The sequence below is a fragment of the Protopterus annectens genome, chromosome 12.part0 (assembly GCF_019279795.1).
Source record: "Protopterus annectens isolate FY-2018-M chromosome 12.part0, PAN1.0, whole genome shotgun sequence".
NCBI lineage: Eukaryota > Metazoa > Chordata > Ceratodontiformes > Protopteridae > Protopterus > Protopterus annectens.
Genome location: NC_056746.1, coordinates 757,523,274 through 757,535,661, shown reverse-complemented (window position 1 = coordinate 757,535,661; position 12,388 = coordinate 757,523,274).

Below are 12,388 nucleotides of genomic sequence, written 5' to 3'. Positions count from 1 at the left end.
AATATAAAAAGCAATGGCCAGGCTCGAACTCAGGATACCATGCACCATAGTCAAAGTACTGAACCACTAAGCCATGACAGTTGCACTTAGAAATGAAGTAATAGCATATATATAGGAATGAATGGAAAGAGAAAGCATGACAAAGCAGGTTTTTTGAAGCTGATACATTTCCAAAATGGCCAATCACAGATAAGTGCAGGAAAAACGGCATATATAAGCCCCATAGGCAGGAATACACAGCATAACTGATTGTGGAACCGATTTGCAGTCAGAATGGCAGGTGTAGGAGAGGGTAGTTGCTTCTGAGCACAGAGGTGGGGCAGTGAGGAGTCCAAATATATGGTTTGGCTCCTCGTCCATGATCATGAGGCCCAACTCATGCAGGGCCAGGTCCTGTGGGGAGCATATAGGGCTGAGGCGTGGGACCAGTTGGCACATGATCTCACCAGTGCCACAGGAATAGCAAGGACTGGTGAACAGGTCCGTCACCACCATGCGGACCTGAAGAGATGGAAGTAGGACCAACTGAACCGGTGGATCCAGGAGGCCCGGCAAATGCCCAACGCCCCACTACTGAGTAAGTTACATGTAATTATTTATGTAGAAAGTTAACCTAGCTGATATTATGGAGATGTGTATTCCAATATTACTTCATTTATATTGCAGCTGCAGGTGTCCGTTCTGCAAATCGTCTAGCCTATGCCGATAGGCTTGTGTGGTTGCAACACCAGGCAGGTTAGTAATTCTCTCCCTGTAACTGTTAAAAAATATAAGTATGACAGCTTGCAAAAGAGTGCAGTGTAGTCACCTATTAATATAAAGTGCAAGTAACAGTATACGAGAGATTCTGCTAGTACTGTGTGATTACATAAGTGTGATACAGCCTGTAATCCAAAAATAAAAATGAAACAAGTCTGAAATAAAGATGTTCCACCTGTAATATAATAGTACATAACCTGCAGCAGGCTGAAAATTACAGCTACACAAGCTGAGTAAAACACATGTGTGAAATATATCCCCATTTAAATTCTGAAACATGACACAAGTGAGACTGTTGGAAAGGATTGTTATAACCAAGTAAAACATGTCAATAAAGCCTAGAATTAAGTACCATCCTGAATTGTAAAAATAAAACAAGTGAGAGTGTGAGAAAGAGGTATGAATCCACCAATAAAGTTGTACTAACTCTTGAATAAAGTATACTGCAGTCAGTACCGAATGAAATTAATGTGACAGGCACAACCAAACAGAGAAATGTGTGGAATAAAGTACTGAAGCTGGAATGTGTGTCCCACAATTTGGATATGATGCTCTCAGTTTGCAATATGCAGATAGTATGGTTGTATGAAATACCAAACATCCACAGTTGTCTAGAGCCATATAAAGCAAATGTAGCAGGATGCTGTAGCTGAACAGAGCCAGATATGAATGTGTATGAATAAAAATGAAATGTACATTGATGTAGCAGTAACATTCCTATCACCAACATGCATATGATTACACATAGGAAACTGTAGTCAGACCTGTAGTGTGTATATATCTGCAGCTAGTAGAAATGTAAAGCACATGTATAGGTATTTGAAGTTGTTAATGAAATATTTCTTCACCCTACCCTATAACCGCAAATAATCCATTCCATGTGAAATGGGTATGTGTATTCACAATTAACTCCCCTGGACAGTTGTCCTGTTGGGCCCTATGCCACCTGTGGGTGGAGGCACTGCAGGGGATGGGGCTCGTCCCCCCTCTGCAAGCATGGCAGGAGGAGAACATCCACTCACCCTCCGTAGTGTCCAGACTGTGGTGCGTAGGGAGATCAGGCACACTGTGCTTGGGCCCCTATGCCAGCTTGAGGCACAGGTGGCATATCTCACGGGCGTGCCTGCTGCCCATCCTACACAGCCCCCAGTACAGCCCCATCCTGGGCAGTGAAGGCACAGTGGCAACTGCCCATGGATGGGGATCTCAGTTCCACTGTTGCCATCTGTGGGCTCATGGGCTCGAGATATCCAAACATCCATCGTCGTCAATTGTGTAAGCCCCCCACATGTGTCATACACCACCCCTGTATATGTCTTGTCATGTCTGTTAACCTCCCCTACCTACCTCCCCTGCTATACTGACTTCCTGTACCTGACATACCACTCTCATCTGAAAAAAGAAGAAAAAAAAAAAAAAAGGGCACTCTGTACCCACAAAAAAATTACGCCCCATACATAGCTGCCCATTTTGCACACATGTCTGCTGGACATGTAAACTGGCAATTACAATTGGCTGTACAACAAATATTGTTGTCCTCACACCACTCTCAGGGGTTGAAGGTTTCAAATTTCACACCAAATTACAAACATAAGCACAGCTGTTGCTGACGAAGAAAGGGGCAGCTATAGGCCTTTCCTACATCCCTCCTGCAAAACCCGAGCTTGTTTTCCTACTGTCCTACCCTCTTTGTGCCCCCTTTTTCACCACTTTCCTATCTCCCCATTTTCTTTTCTTTAAAAGAAAATAGTGCAGGTGTGCGCGAGAGTAAGCACTTTTAAGCAGTAGTAAGTGGGAGTGCGCTTCTGTGCGCTTAGCTAAGCGTGTGTGCGCAAAGCTAAGCGGCAGTGCGCATGCGTGATCTCCGCACAAACCAGCGCTAACCCACTTACAACTGCTTAAAAGTGCCTTAGTCACTCTGAATGACAAGACCTGTAGTTTTCTCAGCAGCAAAATAAAATACCACCGTCAGTCTCAAACCCAGGACCTTGGAAACACTAGTCTGCATGACTTACCACTAAGCCATGCCTACTATACAAGAACATTGTGCTGAAAGAAATATATCATAAAATAGTAGGAATTAATGTAAAGGGAATATAGCAAGTCTAGTACACAAAGCATGTCATGTATATTTACTGTCAAATCGAGTGGATTTGTAAAATAGTACTGTGTAATGAGAAACAGCCATGCTAGTTGGTAGCTAGTAGGTAATAATGTCACAGTAGCATCTGGCAAGCCACACACATACTCAGAGCAGGATAGACACTGCCATAGTTGAATAGTTAAGAGCCCAGACATAGCAACTGTGACTGAGTTACAGGGATGTCCCTGATGTGAAAACAAATGTCAACTGTGCCCCACTGACACCCTGTAAAATGTACTAACAGTAGGCAGAAAGATGTAACTACACATGCAATGGTAACTATGAATTACTGAAAGTATGCACCACTTGCACGTCACAAATGGTGTAGTAATGAATATGCTCGAAATAACCCACAGTCACAACTGCAGAATATTTCATTGGAGTATCCCACTGATATGTACCATTCCATGAGGCTGATAAAAGATGCACCCGAGAGTATCTGAGGCCTGCTCAGCAGCATGATGAAATACCCTTCTAAGTGTCAAGGCACACACCATGGCCAGACCACACTGCATGCAGTAACACCCTACCACAACAAACACATAGGGAATTGCTGCCCAAACAGATATAGCAAGCATTACAAGCTGTGAATGTAAATGGAAAATAGGAAAGCCATAGCAACACATTACAGGAAAGACACCTAGCAGGCATACAAGGAGTGAATGTAAAGGGCAAATATTGAAGCCATAGCAACAGATTGCAAGAGCCACTGCTATATACCAGTTACACCACAATCCCCACAGGAAAGCACATACACCCATATACACAGTATTTCTAGTCATAGGTGTCAGTTTACATACACATGGAGAAGAGGACACTGGAGGAAGGAATACTCAGCTTACAGAACAACATGCATTGCAGTGTCTACAACACAGCCTGAAATATGAGAGACATACCAACCCTTACACTCACAGAACAGTGTCCACAGCAAACCAGCATGGTCCCCACCCTAATAATCTGAAAAGGCTACGCCTACCTAACAGACCTTTTTATAGCACTGTCCTGAAAATCCCAGTGAGAACTGCAATCACTACACAACAGGCTGCATGCAATTAGTAAATGCTGGCTAACAATTGGTGCAGAGGCCATCACATGGACATGTGCAGATACCTACAAAAGCATCCTGTACTCCCAATCCACACAGGCAATACTTTCATTGCACCCTCTGGAGGTAGAGACAGAGAGAGAGAGAGAGAGAGAGAGAGAGAAAGAAAGAAAGAAAGAAAGAGAAAGAAAGAAATAAAAAAAATAAAAAAAAAACAGTAACAATAAATCAAAGAGGTTGACAGCAGGCCAAGTAACTGCAAGCCTACGCAAACAGCTGCAACAAACACAGGTAATGTAAAGTACTAGTATAATAGTCTACATACTGTGAACCCTCCAGATGTGTTATTGGTCTGTATCTATGTATATAAAGATGTGCATAGGGCCGGGGACATACTGCAACTGTCACTGAAGGCTCTATATACATATGTATGTGAAGGTAGCCATGTGCACATAGCGATGGAGGTTGTAGTGCAATGTACAAGTAGGTTGTACAGTAATGGTTGTTCATCAGTACGTTACTGTGTGTATACATATGTGGAACTAAAAAGGAGTATATATATATATATATATATATATATATATATATATATATATATATATATATATATATATATATATCATGTGTATACGTATGTATATCGAGATATGTATGTCTATATATATATATATATATATATATATATAATATGCATATGTGTATACATAGATAGAGAGGGATGTAGAAATACATAGACATATATAGTTTCACAGTGTCATAGTTTAGTACTGGGCTATCTGCACACAGTGTACAGAATAGATTTAGAAAATTGTGCCTCTGTATAGTAGTGACACAGTGAAGACCCCCTTACATAATAGCATTAGTTTACTGTGCCTCTGTCTAGTAGTGACACAGAGATGACCCCTGGTGTAAACCGATGATCTCCCATCCACTCGTCAAGAATTCACATGAAGAGAGTCTGTGAGGGTCTCAGCCTAACATGAACTGGGAACCTGTTCCACAATATGGGAAGCCTCTAAGTTGTGGATCTGTCCCTACAGCATGTCCTATTCATATTTGTGCTGAGGTTTAAATCTGTAGCTCTTGTGGTTCTGATGGATTTGGATTTTATGAGTTGGAACATGTCCATCAATTCCTGATTGGACATGGCCTTGTACGTCAGGCACAGATCACCTCTAAGTAGGCGCTATGCTATGGAATAGAGCTGTAGTTTCTTTAGTCTGGCAGCATATGACATTTGCTGGAGACCCTTGATCCTCCTGGTGAGGTACTTATGGGGTCCCCCTAGCTGTTGCAAGTGCCAGGTGAGGTACATACCAAATGGGGCATAGTACACAGTCATGGGCCTGATAAGGGAGGAGTATAGGGGTACAATGACCTCCTTTGATCTGGATGTGAATCCCTTCATGATAAGGTGGGCAAGGTAGGATGTCTATCCAACCACTTTGGCAACGTGGGTGTCAAATGAGAGGTCAGTACTGATTTGTGTCCCCAGGTCTCTGATTACTTTGTCTGTACTCAGTGGGTTACTGTCTATGTGATAATATGTGGGTACCTTGTCTTTCACAAAGGGTATGACTATACAGTATTTGTCATGCAGTTTAAGGCATGACTCCGGCACCAGTTTTCGGTTTCAGTGAGGCCTTTCTGTAGGATGTATGTGTCAGCTGGTGTATCGACTATGGCACCTAGTATGCAGTCATCTTTGAACAATGTCAGCCACTACCCTCCCATGTTTGCATCCACATCAGAGAAATAAATGCCGAACATGAGGGGTCCCAGGACAGAGCCCTGTGGGACACCACTTGTGACTGGCTCTGAGTCTGACATGGCACCAGTGATTTTGACTGTAGGGTTTCTATCCGTTAGCCAGTTTGCAACACATCTTGTACATATGGATTTACATTTAAGCTGTTGAGCATGTCTATGATGCCAGAGTGGGGTATTGTGTCGAAAGCTTTAGCCAAGTCCAGGTAGGTTGTATGGACTGCTGTACCCTCGTCAATGGCTCTAGTGCCTGTTTTGAAAAGGTCAACCAGGTTCAAAAGGCAGGATCTGCCCACTACAAAGCTGAACTGGGTGGGGTCAAGTGTCTGTAAGTCCCCAATGTCTCTGTGTATGAGTTCCATAATGATCCTTTCCATAGCGTTGCAGACCAGGCTGGTTAAGCTTATGGGGCAGTAATTATCAGGGTCTGTAGAGGTGCATCCTTTGTGGAGTGGGGCTACTGTTGCTGTATGCCAGTGTCCAGGTACATATGCTGTAGTAAGGCTATGGTTAAAAAGCATTATATGTGCGGGTTTAGCTCCTCTTGGAGTTCACGTAGCATGCAACCTGCGATACCGTCAGGTCCCATTGATGCTGTGTTTATAGCTTTGCTGAGGGTGGTTCTCAGCTGGACAGCTGAGATGACAGGGAGGTTACAGTCAGCTGGGATAAGTAATTCCTCATTTGGGGGTGAGGGAGGGGAGAAATCTGCACTGAACCTGTCTGCCAGAATGTTGGCAATATCTGTGTGTTCAGTGTAGTTTTTGTCACTGTGAACTAACTCTGAACATATCTGAGGGTTTCCACCCAGGTGTCTAACATAGCAGAAGAAGGCCTTGTGGTTATCTGTAGTGTCCATAGTGATTTTCCTCTCAATGATGGCCTTGCATGTTTGTATGAGTGAACGTAGCTTTCTACTAGTGCTGATCAAAGATGCCTTATCTTTATGGAATTCTGCTCTGTCGTGCAGTAGCTACCTTCTTTTGTTATACAATTTGTTCATGGCTGGGGTCCACCAGACAGGACGCCTGCCCTTGGTGGAGAGGGTCTTGGTTTTATTTGGGATTGCATGATCCATGCATTCTTGGAGATGTCCGTAGAAAGCATTTGTGAAGGAGTCTGCATTGTGGGATGTGGTTTCCACTGGCCCAGTGGGCTTAAAGGATACCAACTCAGTTTTAAGAAGTGTAAAGTCAGCATTTGAGAGGTTTCTCACTGTAGTCTTTTGTGTTGTGGGGGAGGTGGGATATGTATATCCAGGGTGCTTAGTTAGTGGTCAGATGTGACTAGTGAGGGGTATACTTCCGGTGTGTAGCACATTGTCCCCATGTTTGTGATGATCAGGTCTAGTATATTATCTCCCCTTGTGGGAAAGGTGACTAGCTGTTCCATTGCATTTGACTTAGTGAATTCCGGGAACCTTTGGGCTAGGGTGTTTGGGCTAGAATAATGCACCCAGTGTATGTTAGGGCAGTTGAAGTCTCCCAATATGATGGTGTGTGGTGGGACATTCATATCCTCTAATGTCTTCAGGAAGGCTGACTGTGGTTCCTGAGATTGGGAGGGTGGTCTGTAACATGCTACCAGTTGCATAGCAGGTTTGCCTATGGTTATTTGCACCTGGATGGTCTCTGATGCTTCATGCGTTGCCACTAACCTGGAGGTGTGGGTGTCCTTCATGAATATGGACACTCCCCCTCCCTTTTTGTTTTGGCCTGATTTTTGGGGCCAAAAAGCATGATACGAGGTATAGCCTGGTACCGCTGGTGTGCTCTCAGGAGCCTTGAACCAGGTTTCACTTACTGCAAAGACATCGAGATTGATAGAATATATACGTACAGATATATGTAATACATATATAGATATATGTAGATACATATACATATACAGACAGATCTGACTGACAACAGATATGTCTGTATATGACTATCTCTCTCTCTCTGTCCCACCTCCTCTCACTCTCCCTCTGTCTCTCTCTCTCTCTCTCCCCCTCTCTCCCCACATCTATATGTATATATCCATATCTATATATACATATCATATATATATATATATATATAATATATATATATATATATATATATATATGTATATATATATATATATATATATATATATATATCTACATATATATATATATATTTCTATATCTATATATATATAGATATATATACACACAATCATATATGTATATATATATATATATACAGATATATACATATATACATACATATATATATATATATATATATATATATATATATATATATATATATATATATATATACCTGCATACCTGCATATATGCACTGTTACCTACTGGATGTCGTACACCTTGTTTGTTGTAGCATAGTCTACATACAGGCCTGCTGACTGTAGCTTTGTTTGTATGCATGTTTGCTTGTTATGTTCCTGAAACACTGATTCCACCTGCAGTGCAGATTTACAGTGCCTTTGTGGATCCCTAGTGACATCTGTATTGCTTACTGTACTGATGTCCATGTCTCACTTGACAAAACATCACTGTTTGTCCTGATTGCATGTAGGTTGCCTGTAACACATTGCATATGACTTACCTCGCATTTGCTCAAGACAGCATTCATATATGCCAGCATTAACAAATCAGGAGCACTACACCCTCACATACTCACCTTGAGTACCTTGTTCCCCATTGGCCCTATGTGTTGTTAATTAGTATGGGATTCACAATGCTATGGTAGCATGTGCAAAGGTCACCTGTCAATCTACTCTCTGGTCCAGTTGGTGAATCTGTGAGTCATGTGGCAATGTTACAGCTGCCTCATGTACACAGACAACCCTCTCCCCTTCCCATACACTTACAACACATGTGAGAGATGCAACCACATAGCCAAACTGGGGGCTAAGCTCTCTTAACTCAGTACTGGCATACCCTGTCAGGTGGAGTGGGATACTACAGTGAATACAGTACCAGTCTCACATAGACCTGCCACAACCGCAATCCAAACACAGAAACACACATGTACATTCTTGGACTCTCAGAATAGCATCCTGCCTGATCAGCTGACACCTGCAAAGCAGACACACAAGCAAACCTTAAGCCAGAGCAGAGTACGTGCAACACATAGCTCACAAAGCCTGTGTGCCAAACAGTCACAGGCCATACGGCTTGACAACACACCTGCTACAGTTGCAAGAGGTAACTCTATCGTCAGATACACTGAGGTCCTGCTCACCAGGCTGAACAAGGTGAAGGTCATGCTGAGATGCCCGTCGGGCACTATGATCCACCACATAACACAAGCATACAGGTCACTCCAAGGCATGTAGAAATATGACTCAGTCATTGTCTGTGCCAGTGTGTATGACCTGTGACGCACCTCCCTGGACTACATGTTAGGGGACATAGAGGGGCTCTCTGAGCTTGTGGCACAGGCTGGTATGACCCTGACCTTGAGTAGCATCTTTCCTCACCAAGAATGCTGCCACAATATGTAGACAGGATGATCAGTTTCTACAATTACCGTATGTTTCGGTGACATTCAAAGGGGATCCAATGCCTGTCAGCGTGGGATTACATGCTGGACAAGCCATATTGCTTTGCTAGGGACAGCTTGCACCTGTCACCCATGGGCCGTTGTATATTGGCATAGGCTGTTGCTACACACATAGTGCCTTTGTATGCAAGGCTGACATGACATAGCCATCTACACAGGTATCACACGGGATAGGACTCTAATAGTAATGCTACTCAACAGCAGCAGTGTAAACCTCAAGATGCATGCAGTGGAAACTGTCCTTAGCATGGGGTACAGCAATATCCATGCAGTAACAGACTCCTGGTATAAGGCTCACAGGTGCACACCATCACTGCCAGGTCATACCTCATACCATGCTTGTCGTCCCCTACACATGCACCAAACCAGAAAAGGGGGGATGTATCCAAAGGCACATCAGATACACACACACCCAGGTTGGTGGCACAGCACAAAGCATCAGAGCCTATCCATGTGCAACTAACAGTGAGTTAGACTGCCTTCAGGTTCATAGCCTGGCACACACCACCCTCACATACCCAGAAAACCCACTTGGTCTTCCTGACAACACTGGGAATATGACGGTCACTACAAATACCATTATATGGGTGGACTGCAACTACCCAAACATAGAGTGTGAGCATTACTCTAGCTCCAAGACCCTATCTGAAGGGTTCTTAGCATTCATTCCCTGCATTGCTATGGAACAACTTGTTACCACTCCCACAAGAGGGGGCAACATGCTGCACCTGTTCATCACCAACATATGGACTATATGCTCCAGACCAGTCGTGTATCCCTCGCTGGTGGGATGACACCATCTACAACTCGCACTGTATATTCACATACCACATGCAGCCCCTGCACAGAACACCACAGTCATACAGTTGTCTAATGCATATTCCATGTATTCACATGAGGCAGGCTTCGGACATGGGTACTATTGAAGTTCACAGGTACATATGTGTAGGTGGCACACACATACATCATGTGTGCATTGACATTACTGATATAATGTATGTTGTGCAATATTGGAAACAACACCCCACACACATGGACAAACTGTGTGACAAAAACACACATGGCGTTTGTAGGATACAAACCCCTACCTAACTATGTTATGTCATTTGTGAGAGACGCAGTAGCAGAGTGTGCTATTTGCATTACTGGGAAGCTTGTTTCCTCCTGCTGTACTTATAGGGTGCTGACATCATCAGTGTTTAGACAGTGGAATATGCAGCATGTGTTGTGTTGTAATAGTTGCCAAAAGGGACATTTCTCTTACACATAAAATTGCACACACACTATCCCCCCACACAGTCACACACACACTGAACACTTGCAGGATTCAAACCCCTACCTAATTATGTTATGACACTTGTGAGAGATATAGTAGCAGAGCGTGCTATTTGCATTACTGGGAGGCTTGCTTTCTCCTGCTGTACTTATAGGGTGCTGACATCATCAGTGTTTAGTCAGTGGAATATGCAGCATGTGTTGTGTTGTAATAGTTGCCAAAAGGGACATTTATTTTACACATAGAATTGCACACACACACACACTACCCCCCCCCCACAGACTGAGCACTTGCAGGATTCAAACCCCTACCTAACTATGTTATGACACTTGTGAGAGACACAGTAGCAGAGTACACTATTTGCATTACTGGGAGGCTTGCTTTCTCCTGCTGTACTTATAGGGTACTGACATCATCAGTGTTTAGTCAGTGGAATATGTAGCATGTGTTGTAATAGTTGCCAAGGACATTTCTCTTACACATAGAATTGCACACACACTACTCCTCCCCACACAGTCACACACACACTGAGCACTTGCAGGATTCAAACCCCTACCTAACTATGTTATGAGACTTGTGAGAGACGCAGTAGCAGAGCACGCTATTTGCATCACTGGGAGGCTTGCTTTCTCCTGCTGTACTTATAGGGTGCTGACATCATCAGTGTTTAGTCAGTGGAATATGCAGCATGTGTTGTGTTGTAATAGTTGCCAAAAGGGACATTTCTCTTACACATAGAATCGCACAGACACTACTCCCCCCCCACACAGTTACACACACACTGAGCACTTGCAGGATTCAAACCCCTACCTAACTAAGTTATGACACTTGTGAGAGACGCAGTGGCAGAGCGCGCTATTCAAATTACTGGGTATCATTTGTGCTCCTGACATATGTATAGTGTGCTGACATCATTATGTATGAAGAGATATGTACATCTGTTACTATCCATCAGTACAGGGGAGAGCATATCTCTGCATTAACTTTGCACAGGCACAGTGGCCTACTGTACTGCGGAGGCAGACGCCAAATACACTGTGGATAGCCTTCTGCATTCCCTAGGGGCAACAGCCTAGTATTGCACTCTACGGTCATATGTTTATCTGTCAGATGCAATGTTTGCATATGAGTGGGATCCAGTACTTTACTTATGACTCTGTTGTAATTTCACTGTGTGCACTGGGCAGATTTCTGTATTGTGGGAGGTTCATGTGTTAACACATGCAAATGCCAGATATGTGCATGCAACTGCTGAACTGTGACATGGCGTAAGTGTGTGAGCATGCCCAGTTCACAGTTTCTATGGCTTCTTGACTGACACATCTCATTTATCTAAGTGTGCGAGCATGCCCAGTGTGAACTTTCCTTATGTTGGGATCTGTGGTCCACCACATTTGTGTTTGTGTGTGGATGTCATCTATATTTCACATGTACAGTTGAGTGTTGGACATCAGGTTGTGTTCTTACTGCCCAACTGCTTTGTGTCTGAACCTAACAGGCATTATACTGTGCCTGCAGGGTCGCCATGGGATAGTTTGCATACAGTTGTCAACATCCTTTCCTACTGACCTAACAGTGTATTGTCGTATAGTGTACTGGTGCAGTACTTTCACTGTGGTGGACAGTATCATCGGTTTCAGTCCTATCTCTGCTTGTAATATTTATAATGAGCACACCAGACTGGTTGAGGGGCAGTTGTACAGATATGAACATGTTGCATTTTGTTCAGATATGGACAGCATAGTACATGATTGTCCGACATTGTTAATGTATTCCACAACTTGTGTGGACAGTGACAAACAATGGCCATGTGCCCTAGTCCATTGGTAATGCTAGTCAGAGGGTGTTTTTCCTTCAACACA